The following is an 11,004-nucleotide window of genomic DNA, read 5'->3' as shown; positions in this document are numbered from 1 at the left end:
GGCAGTGTGGGATGAAGGAAAGGTGGTAGTAGTGTCTACCAGACAAAGCCTTGAGAGGTAGGCTCTCAGATGGGAGGGTAGAAGGAAGAGGAGGGCAGAGCCAGAAGGATCTGGACCCATGGAAGTTGAGGAGAGGAAAGGACTCTTGCCATAAAGAGAATCTCTCCCATATGTTTTACCAGCTGGAAATTGATGTAAGTTAATAAGCATCTGAAGAGGTAGTGACTGGATACCTGACCTTGGAGTTGGGACAACCTGGGTTCAAATCTGACCTCAGGTATTTACTGTTTGTGTGACACTGGAGTAAGCCCCTTGATCTTGTCAACCAGATTGAACTGGCCTCTAACCTGTGGAAGGCTGGAGTCAAACAGAGCAGGTTAGAGACAGAAGAATCAGAAATCAAACAGAAATTAAATTTCAAAGTGAGGGAAATGGCTTGCAAGCAAAGATAAGTGTGCTGGGGCCCTGCCCCTAGTAGGGGGGACCCAAAGCAGTGTAGGGAGATCTCTATACCTACACCACTGGCATTGTGAGCCGTAGGCCTGACAGTGACATCATCAATGATGAGGCAAGTTTGATTCATAGCAGGGCTTCATGATCAGAATATGGATACAGCAGGTGCTTGTCCAAGCTCAGAGAACACCTGGTACTGGTCAAAGCAATACAATAATTATATGATTTTACCAGATGGTGAGTGCAAAGGATTGTTGTTATGCCAAGTTCTGGGTACAGCCTGCTTACTGGACCTTTGCTCTGGAATAAAGGATGTCTCCTAATAGCTTGACAATCTCAACTCACAGAGCAGGAGGGATTGAATTAGTAGGGGGAGTTTACTTTCTGGGAGATCCATCTATCTATAAAACTGTGGTAAAGTTCATCTGGGATAAAGCTTTGGGGGTTTGGGGCAGGAAGGAAACTTATGATTTCTCCCCAGCTGAAAATATTGCTGTTTAGGGGGAAAAACATGCTGCTGCTTCTGAAAAAGAGCTGTCTAGGGGGAAGCAGGTGTTGTGGATGAGGATGGCGGCTGGTCAAGCAGATGAAGAAATACACTTGGTTGGGCCAGGGGACAAAGTCACCTAACCGAAAGGGTAGAAAGCAGGTAGAAAGCAGGTAGAGGAAAAGTGCCCATTTTTCTCTTTGGGTCAAAGTGCTGGATACTCTTCCCTTAAACCCTGCAGAGGCAGCTGTTGGTATGGTGGATAGAGCTCTAGACCTGGAGTCAGGAAGACCTGAGTTCAAAATTGACCCCAGATACTTACTAGCTGTGTGATCCTGGACAAGTCACTTTCTGTTTGTCTTAGTTTCCTCATTTGTAAAATGGAGATAATAATAGTACCCACCTTCCAAGGTTGTTGTGAGGATCAGATGAGATACTATTTGTAAAAAGTACTTAGTATGACATAGAGTAAACAGTACAAATACTTACTCCCCTTCCTAATTAGACCTAGTCAGACCTCCTTTGCCTTCTAAGTAGGGAGAGTTCATATTTGTATTTCCAGTACTTAGGAAAGTACCTGGCACATAGTGACCTCCAGTTTATCTTCTATATATCTTGTTTGTACCGGGTAGTAAGGTGGTGCAGGGGATACAGCTCCAGGCCTGGAGTTAGGAAGACCTGAGCTCCAATCCAGCCTTAGACACCGCTAGGTGATCTTGGGCAAGTCACTGAACTCTGTTTGCCTCAGTTTCCTCATTTATAAAATGTACTGGAGAAGGAAATGGCAAACCACTCTAGTATTTTTATCAAGAAAATCCCAAATGGGGTCACGAAGAGTAGACATGACTAAAAAGATCGAAAAACAAAACATCTTGTTTGTACATAATTGCCTGCATGTTGTCCCCCATCCCCAGTTTAGACTGTGAGTTCCCTGAGAGCAGGAACTATCTTTTGACATTTTTTGTAACCCCAAACCTTAGCTCAGTGACCAGCACATAGTAGGTACTTGTTTTGGGGTTGTTTCAGTCATGCCATTTCCTTCCCCAGCTCATTTTACAGATGAGGAAACACTGAGGCAAACAGTGAAATGACTTGCCCAGTCACACAGCTGGTAAGTGTCATGAAGACAAAGCTTCCGATTCTAACTCCAGTGCTCTATTCACTGTGCTACCTAGCAGGTACTTAAAGTGCCTACTTTATTATTGACTGAGTGACTAAGCACTTAATAAATGCATGTCTACTTGATATCTATCTATTCTTGTGAAGAAGACCTTCCTCCCTATCTCTGTGGGAGGTTCACCTTGGGAGGGTGAACCATTAGACCATTCCATCTTCTAAGAGAAGAGAAAAGAGGAGAGAAAAGAGCCGAGATGTTCTGCTTTTTGCCTGCCAGATGAAGAGACAATTAAGAGAACAAGAGTCCGGACCATTCAGAAGAAGGACATCTTTAAGCCCTGCCTACTTCCGATCTATGCAGGTTCAATACTCCCATTCTCCTTCCTTGTTATGTCTGCTCCTGGGGTCTTCTGATTTATGAAGCCAACATCAGGTCTTCAACTATCCAAACTGTAAGGGCCACTAGCTTGTTTTCCTTTCCAGTGGACTTCTGAATCAAGGTCTCCTGTGATATTAAGATGAGAAAGCCACCTCTTTAATGGATGTTTAAGAGTTATAAGATTCATTCAGCCTACTATTCAGCCTAAGAAAGAGGAACATGTTATTCTGTCTTCCCTATTCCAAATAGCTAGAAAAGAACTTGGCTTCAGTGAATAATGACGATGATGTCCCAGGACTGGGAAGGAGGTAGGCTCCTAACAAAAGCCACAGTTAAGCAAGAGAGCATCGATCTGTAACAAAGCCAGAGTCTGAATTCCCATACTTCTCGGTGCTGCCTTGGATCAGACTCAGAGACAAATTCTCATGATATCAGGTTACTAAGCAACGTTTCAAGAATGACAAACTCCTGACCTTTAAAAGGCAAAATTTACGAGAGACAGCCTAGTATAACGGATAGAGAACTGGTCCTTGAGACAGAGAGATCCAGGTTCAGTTCTTTATCTGTTGACCCACTTTGGCTAGGAACATACTCTGAGCAAGTTACTCTTTCAGTGCCTCAGGCACTTTCTAGACAGGTTGAGAAGGTATTGCTCCTCCTTTAGAGGAGCACCCTGCGTGGATTGACATCCCTGGTCCTATTCAAAAGAAAAAGAAAGAAAGAAAAAAGCAAAGAAGGAAGAAAGAAAGGAAGGAGGAGGGAGGGAGAGAGAGAAGAATGGAAGGAAAAAAGGAAAGGAAGGAAGGAGGAAAAGAATAGAACAGAAAGAAAAAAATCAGGAAGAAGGAAGAAAGAAAAGAAGGAAGAAAAAAAGGAAGGAAGAAAGAGACAAGTTATTATTCAGCCCTCTAAGGAAATTCCCAACAACTTCTGGTAAAATAATAATACTTGAAGTAGCCATGAAATTTTGACAAGAGTAGCTATTCACACAGCAGCCGTAGATTGCAATCCCTTTATTTTCTATTATATACAAATCTGTTATGGCTCATGTTCTGGGGAGAAGTAATTGGGAATCAGGTTAGTTTGTCCTTGGATCCAGGTCATATTCTAAGAATCATAAGCAAGGGATCCAAAATATCTTATGCAGACTAAAACTTTTAATAACAGAAAAATACACAATAACTTTTGGGGCACCATGTGTGTGTAAATATGTAAGTCTTTATAATGTGCACATATAAAATATAACTATATTATATGTATACATAACATTGCACATTATGTATATTATAATACATATTACATATAATAAATATGATTACAATAAGCCCTCATAGATATTATTTGATCCTCAGAGCAATTCTGTGATCTAATAGCACAGATATTCTTATGCCTACTTTACATATTAGAACACTACGCCTGGAGAGTCTGACTGATAGGAGCACAGCTTTTGATACAGAATGGATATTTAGAAACCATTTATTCCAACCTCTTTACTTTTACAGATCATGGTTAAAGGGCTGAAAATAGCCAATGTTGTTTTCTTTTACGTTGCTGTAATCATTGAGTAAATTGTTTTTTTGGTTCAGCTTAGTTTGCTCTACTGCAATTTATACTAGTTTCCCCAAGTTTTTGTGAATTCTGTGTAATTGATGTTTCTTACACTCAATAATACTCCATTGTTTTTATTATCTCACCATTCATTTAGTTATTCCACAATTAATGGCAGCCACTATTTCTTTTTTTCTTTTCTTTTCTTTTGCTATCACAAAAAGAGCTACTAAAATAATTTTTGGTAGATAGGCCCTTTTTTTTTTTCAACTTCCTCCTCAGATCTCTGAAAAAATGGGTTTGATTAGTGACTTCTAATTTTATTTGAAACCATATTCTTGAATGGTTGAACTGATTCACGGCTCCATGGACAGTGAATTAGCATGTTTGTCTTCCCACAGGCCCTCTGACATTTACCATTTATGTATTTTGTCACTGCCAGTACAATATTGAACTCAGTCTTCTTACAACTAACTCAGCAGGTTTTTTCCTTTCTCCCCCATCTACAATTTTTGCCTTGACTGTATCATCTTATCTAACTAAAAAATCCCAGCCTTCTGGTTACTGTAATTAAAAGGTCAGGAATGTGGAAAAACTGGCTAGTGATTATCCTGGGGCAAAAGAATGCAAACATTCTGAATAGTCCAATGGATCTACAATCTCCTTGATTCGGGAGCTCCTTCCAGTGAGTATTATGTCATACATGCCTGCCCTCCCTGTGTCTTCCTTCCTTCCTTCCTTCCTTCCTTCCTTCCTTCCTTCCTTCCTTCCTTCCTTCCTTCCTTCCTTCCTTCCTTCCTTCCTTCCTTTCCCAACTTTATTTTATTGTCAGTTCTAAAGTCTTCCTCTCCTCTCTCCTTCCTTTACCCACTGAGATGGCAAGAAAAACAAAGTCTATTATAAATATGTAGTCATGCAAAACTTAAAATTGGTTAATTGGTTAAAAACTGCCCCTATTCAAAAAGAAAGAAGGAAAGGAAAGAATATATGCTCTGAGTCCATTACTCCTGTCTATAGGTGGGCAGCACATTTTGCCCAGAGTCTTTTGAGTCTTTTGGAATTGTGGTTGGTCATTGTGTTCATCAGAGTTGCTAAGTCTTTCAAAGTTGATGATTTCTATGATACTGCTGTTGTATACAAATTATTTTGGTTCTAATCACCTCATTATCATCAGTTTGTAAAAATTTTCCAGGTTTTTCTGAAACCATTTCCTTCCTTATTTCTCTCAGCACACTGATATTCCATTACTTTCATATACCATAACTTGTTCAGCCATTTCCCAATTGATAGGAATTCCCTTGATTTCCAATTTTTTGCTACCAAAAAAACCCCACAAAAAACAAAAAACAAGACACTGTATAGATATTTTTGTAAATATGTGTCTTTTTCCTTATTCCTTGATTTCTTTGGGGCATAGATCTAACAGTTGTATCTCTGATTACAGTTTAATAAATTTTTAGTTTCAAACATATATATATATACATACAAATATACATACATACATACATATATACATGTATATATGTATATATGTATATATATGTATATATATGTGTATATATATATATACACATAGTTTCAAATTGCTTTCCAGAGTTGATGGACCAGTTCACAACTCCGCCAAGAGAGCACTAAAAAGCTAGTTTTTCTATATCCATTCTAGTATTTATCAGTTCAATCTGATTACCTCATGGTATTACCCTTGTTCTTGCCTCTCAAAAATTTGCCAGAGTCCCTGGGGGTTCCCTGCTGTTCTGGGATATGAAGAGGGTCCCAGTGGAGAACTCTGGCTGTCCACTTATTATCCTTTGCTTTTTCCATGTGACCAACTTGTCTTTTCTTTGTCCTATGATTTTTCAAGGACATCCTTTACCTCTGTTCTTCAGAGTTTCCCACTGGTTATAAGTTGCAAGCTACACCTACCCACCATGCACCTTTCCTCTGTCTTTTGTGCAATGTTCATCATTAGTTCTTTGGAGTCAGTGGTGTTTCAAGTCTTGTTGCCATACAGCAACACTGGTAGACTATTTTTCTGGAGAAGATGGGTATTTGCAATTATGGGAGCATGAGATCAGAGAAAATGCTTTGCGATTTTTTGAAAGCAATCCAGTCCACTTTCTTTTTCAACTCTGGGTCCATCTGTATTATCTGTCATACACACACACACACATACACACACACATATATATGCATATGTGTATCCATATGTATATATCATGTGCAATATATGCATATATATTTTCCATATATATATCTATATCTATGTATATATATACACTCACACCCCCCTTATGAAATTTATTGAACTCTTTTTTTCTCTCATTCAATAAGTTCCATGTTGAAATCTGACCAATGGCTATTCTTCATCCATTTTGTCTTTCTTTCCTGTGTGGGTGGACTGCCCAAATTCATTTAAGTGATCACAGAAAGCTCTGCTATATCTTGAGGCTTGATACCATCAATACAATGCCATCCATAAATAGGAGCATCTAGAGAACCTCACCATCCATAGATAATCCCTCTTCAGTCTGAACTCTGTCCTGGATCTCCTCCATTGCCATAGCAAATACTTTTATGAGCATGCATCTCCCTCATTTTATGCCCTCTTGATGTTTATTATCAGGGTTATTCTGGATGTACAAATCCAATTGCGATCTGATTTTAGAAAATCACGGTTGGCACTCTTGAATGTCCTTATATCCCCACCATAGTTTAAGTTTAAAACTGTTCTTGTGTGTTAGTGAAAGCACAATGGGCAAGTGCATAGTGCTTGTCTGACCCAAGTTGGCCAGATGATGGTCTGACCAAGTTCGAAGTGATCCATAGTGCACTGGACACTTGCTTAACCTCTCTGGGTTAAGTTAAACCTTTTTAGGCTTCAGTTTTTTCAGGGATGAGAAATTATCTTACTATCATAGATTTAGTACTAAGGGCACCCTTATAGATAACCTGATCATATGTTTGGGGTTATATATTTGGAGGAGATCTTGGAGGCCATCATTTCACAGAAATGGAGGGTCAGGGAGGTCCAAGGTTGCATAATGATTACCATCAGGGTTCTGATTTGAACCCAAGTTCTCTGACTCCAAATCCAGACTCTTCCTAGCACCTTGTTAATTAGTACTATGAACCTGAGAGTGCTTTTCCAGCAATGTGACATTGCAATAATTCAAAATAAGAAGGAGGATTAGATATGAAGTTAAAATATCTGTGATCAAACACTGGCCCTATTTTAGACTATGTTATTTACTGTGTGTCTGTGGTTCTTCTGGGCCTCATTTTGGGGACTGAATTAGATGGAAGTGTTCCCCTTCCTAAATTTCTTCCTTAAAGTCCTTCCTTCCTCAAGCCCTTCCCTGAATTCTATCATTTTGAAAAAAAAACCCCAAAACAACCAAGAAACTTTCCTGAAGAGTTCAACATCTGTCTTCAGTAGCCCATTTCTTCACTGTAAACAACCTGTCCTGTCAGAGAAGGCTTCCTTGCTTTTAACATGCTACATTTGTACCCATTAGTCTGGTTCTGTTCTCTATAGGGAACAGCTTGTTATCATCCTGTGATGCCTAAGGCCTGTTACATACTGTGCATATAAAGCTATTATTAAGTGACCCCCTTAACCTTCTCTTCTTCTGGCTGAATTATCTTAGTTCCTTTAACCTTTCCCCAAGAGCTTATTTTTCAGCTTCTCTAATCACTTTCTATGGCTTTTTTCTCAACTGGCTTAAGTTGTCCTGATCTCTCCTTAATTGCAGAACCCAGAACTAGAAATGATGCTCTAATCTGAGTCTCTCAAGTTTGTGAGCAGAGCCTGGAGATCCCAGAGGGGTAAGATGCAGGCAGAAGCAATGGCAAATTGTTTAGTAGAAGGTCAAGGGAAGGGAAGGGGTAAGAGGAGGTTCTCTCCCTGTGTGTCCTTAGCTTAAGACTGTCCAGCTCTGAGATTCTGACATTGTCTGCTCACCAATTTCAGGAGCAAGTCAACTCCCCAAACAAGGGCAGCCAACTTTCATGGATGTAGGTCAATTAAGGAATTGTAGGGTTATATAGATCCTTGACTAAGGGCCTGTCTGGGACCTCTACATGAAGGATTTCTCCAAAGACTCTGAGAGGTTTATAGCTTTGGAGAAAAGAGTAGAATGAGACATATGCTGAAACCATGGACTGACTAATGAGATTGGCAGTCCTAGTATGATGCCACACTCTGACTTGGAGGTGACCCTTGATTCCTGAAGGCAAAGTGCAAACTTTGTTTCAAAGAAGTTGAATATGCTTCAAGGAGAGCCTTGGCGATGAATGTAAAACTGCTGTCCTCGTCCAACCTTGCTAAAGTCAGGAAGGCTCATTAGTAGTAGGCTTGATGACAACATTTTTTTTATCACTAACCTATGAAGCAAAGATAATGATGGGCTGCCATCTTTAGTTATCCACACTGATGAGATCACAGATCCACGAAAGTCATGACAGCTCCTAAGAATCTGTAAATAGTTAAGGGTGACAAAGACTTATATCTGAGTTTGGGTCTCTCCAAATGGCTTAAACCTTAAAATGAGTCAGTTTGTCCATGAACCTGCACATCAACGAAGTCTTTTCTAATGGAGTTTGCTTTGGAGATGCAGTACTTTGGGAGAAAGACTGGGGTGCAACTTGTACCTCAATGTATCTGTTTAGGTGGCATTGGATTGCCTGTGTGTGTTCCATTGTTACAGTGAGTTGAGAAGGAAAAATGTTATCACAATGTTTTGAGAAGGGGAAGAAGGTTGTATGTAGGGCTGATTGTTACAGCTTATTCAGAACAGAAGGAAAGAACTTTTCTGTCTCTGATAACAATCAGTGATTCTTCAGAAGAAGGGAATAAGACAAACTAAGATTCTCAATGATCAGGCAACCAGATATGGTTTCTAGAGGCCTTCAAGACTCCCTCCCCTTAAAAAAGATCAGATCCACTTGATAGAGCAGTGAGCAGAAGTTCTCTGGTATAATCCTACCCTAGGATAAGTGATCATTGGTAGTCCAATTTGGCAAGCACTTATTAAGTACCTACTGTATGCCAGCCACCATGCTAAGATGCTGAAGATAGAAAGACAAAAAGGAAGTCCTTATCTTCTAGCAATTTATATTTGTATAAAGAGAGTTTTAAGTTTTACAAAGGACCCCACACTTCTTTTTTTTTTTTGGTAACAACCTTGGGAGGTAGGTCTTTCCAGTTCATGACATTTTATGGATTAGGAAATTGAGGGGCAGAGAAGTTAAGATTTTTGCTCATGGTTACACAGTGTCAGAGGCAACAATTTGAATCTAGATTTTTCCTGATCCCAAGCCCAGAACTTTTTCCACAGCATTGAGGTCTTCCTTCGTCCTCCTTTTCCTTCCTCTTTTTCCTCTTCCTCCTTTTCTTCCCCATATATGCCTCTGCAATTATCTTCATCAAGAGTGTTTGTTTGGTCCATTTTGGTGCAGAAGCATTTTTTGGGGGCTTCTCTTTTTAAAGACGTTTTGGAGAAGCAGCTATCTCTGGAAGAACATGGAGACCTCAGAGAGGACAGAGCATGATCATTGCCTCTGGTGTTTCCTGTGAAATTATTTTTTTCCCACCCCTACTGTTTCCCCCTTTCCTTGTGGCTTGGTTGAGATCATTGTGAGCTATGAAGGAAGGAATGCAGATCCTTCTTGGTTGGGATCACCAAGGGGCAAACTCTTTAAATCTACAGCCAATTTTTTAATTCAACCTGTAGCATGAGTGCCCTCTACTGTCTTCTTCCCTTATTCACTGGGATAGTCCTTTGGGCAAAGAGTCAATTTGTAGCTATTGTGCCAAGCTTGGGGCATCCAAAGGAAGGCAAAACCCATGATCCCTGCCTTAAAGGAGCTGCCCTTCAAAAGGGGAGGAAACATTCAAATGATTATGAACATAAATGATATGTAGGGTATAAATGAAAGTTAATTTCTATGGGTGGAGGAAATAGGAAAGAACTTTTATACAAGGAAGGATTTGAACTGCACCTTGAAGGAGGCCAGAGAACCAGGAGGCAAAACATTCCAGGCATGGAAAACAGCCATTGAAAAGCAGCAAATTGAAAGATGGACCTTTGTGCGGAAGGAACAGCAAGTGATCATTTAAGGTCTTAATGTTCAGCCACTTCCAATTCTTTGTGACCCTATTTGGGGTTTTCTTGGCAAAGATACTGGAGTGGTTTGCCATTTCCTTCTCTGGCTCATTTTGCAGAAGAGGAAACTGAGGCAAACAGGGTTTGGTGACTTGCCCAGGTTCATCCAGCTAGTAAGTGTCTGAGGCCAGATTTGAACCTCAAGAAAAGGAGTCTTCCTACTCTATCTGCCGAGCCACCTAGTTGTAGATCTTATGCTTCAGGATCTTGTGATCGTTCAAACATCTAATTGGATTATGGGGCAGTAAGTAGGCTTTAGGAAGGGAAGGGATCTTAGAGATCATCTGGTATGATTGCTTCATTTTACAGAGGACAAAACTGAGGCCCCAAAAGAGCAAGAGACTTGCCCAAGGTCACACAAGTCAAAAAGAGGCAGAGTTAGAACTTGAATCCAGGTTCTCTGACTCTAAACCCTTTGCTTTTTCTCTACTTCACACTGCTTCTTCCTGAAGTAAGTCTGGTTTCAGCTATTTGATCATAGATTTAGGGCAGGAAGAGACCTTGGAGGCTATATAATCTACCCTCCTCATTTTATAGAGAAGGAAATAGAGGCCCAGTTTTTAAGTGATTTTCCTAAGAGTTCACATACAAATGGCAAAACCAGGATATAAATCCTGATCTTTGGACTTTAGGTCTAGTGATTTCTCTAGTGAACCCCTTTAGGCATCAAGGCTCAAGATATCTTCTATAGAGCATAGATGTGAATCTCAGCTTTAGAAGATCTGCTTCGCCTATAATGTCTTAAAGAAGGAAAAAGCCAACAGAGAAGAATCTTTGGTGGATGTCATTAACTTGAGTACACATTTTCTCCCTGGCTTCTAATTCCACCCAGTGTTCCTCCCTAGCCTCTAATAAGT

The 11,004-nt window shown here is 40.1% G+C and overlaps 1 long non-coding RNA gene across 1 annotated transcript in view; it reads left to right on the top strand.

The window, feature by feature from the left end:
- Window positions 1-600: 600 nt before the first annotated feature.
- LOC140510004 (uncharacterized) overlaps window positions 601-11,004 on the top strand; it is a 51,734-nt gene continuing 41,330 nt past the window's right edge. Inside the window, exon 1 of the long non-coding RNA XR_011969036.1 lies at window positions 601-690. This is a non-coding gene — a long non-coding RNA (uncharacterized lncRNA). The remainder of the gene's footprint in view (window positions 691-11,004) is intronic.

This window comes from Notamacropus eugenii, chromosome 6, assembly GCF_028372415.1.
Source record: "Notamacropus eugenii isolate mMacEug1 chromosome 6, mMacEug1.pri_v2, whole genome shotgun sequence".
Taxonomy (NCBI): Eukaryota; Metazoa; Chordata; class Mammalia; order Diprotodontia; family Macropodidae; genus Notamacropus; species Notamacropus eugenii.
The sequence above is the reverse complement of the archived record's forward strand: the minus strand, read 5'-3'. Positions and strand labels throughout refer to the sequence as shown.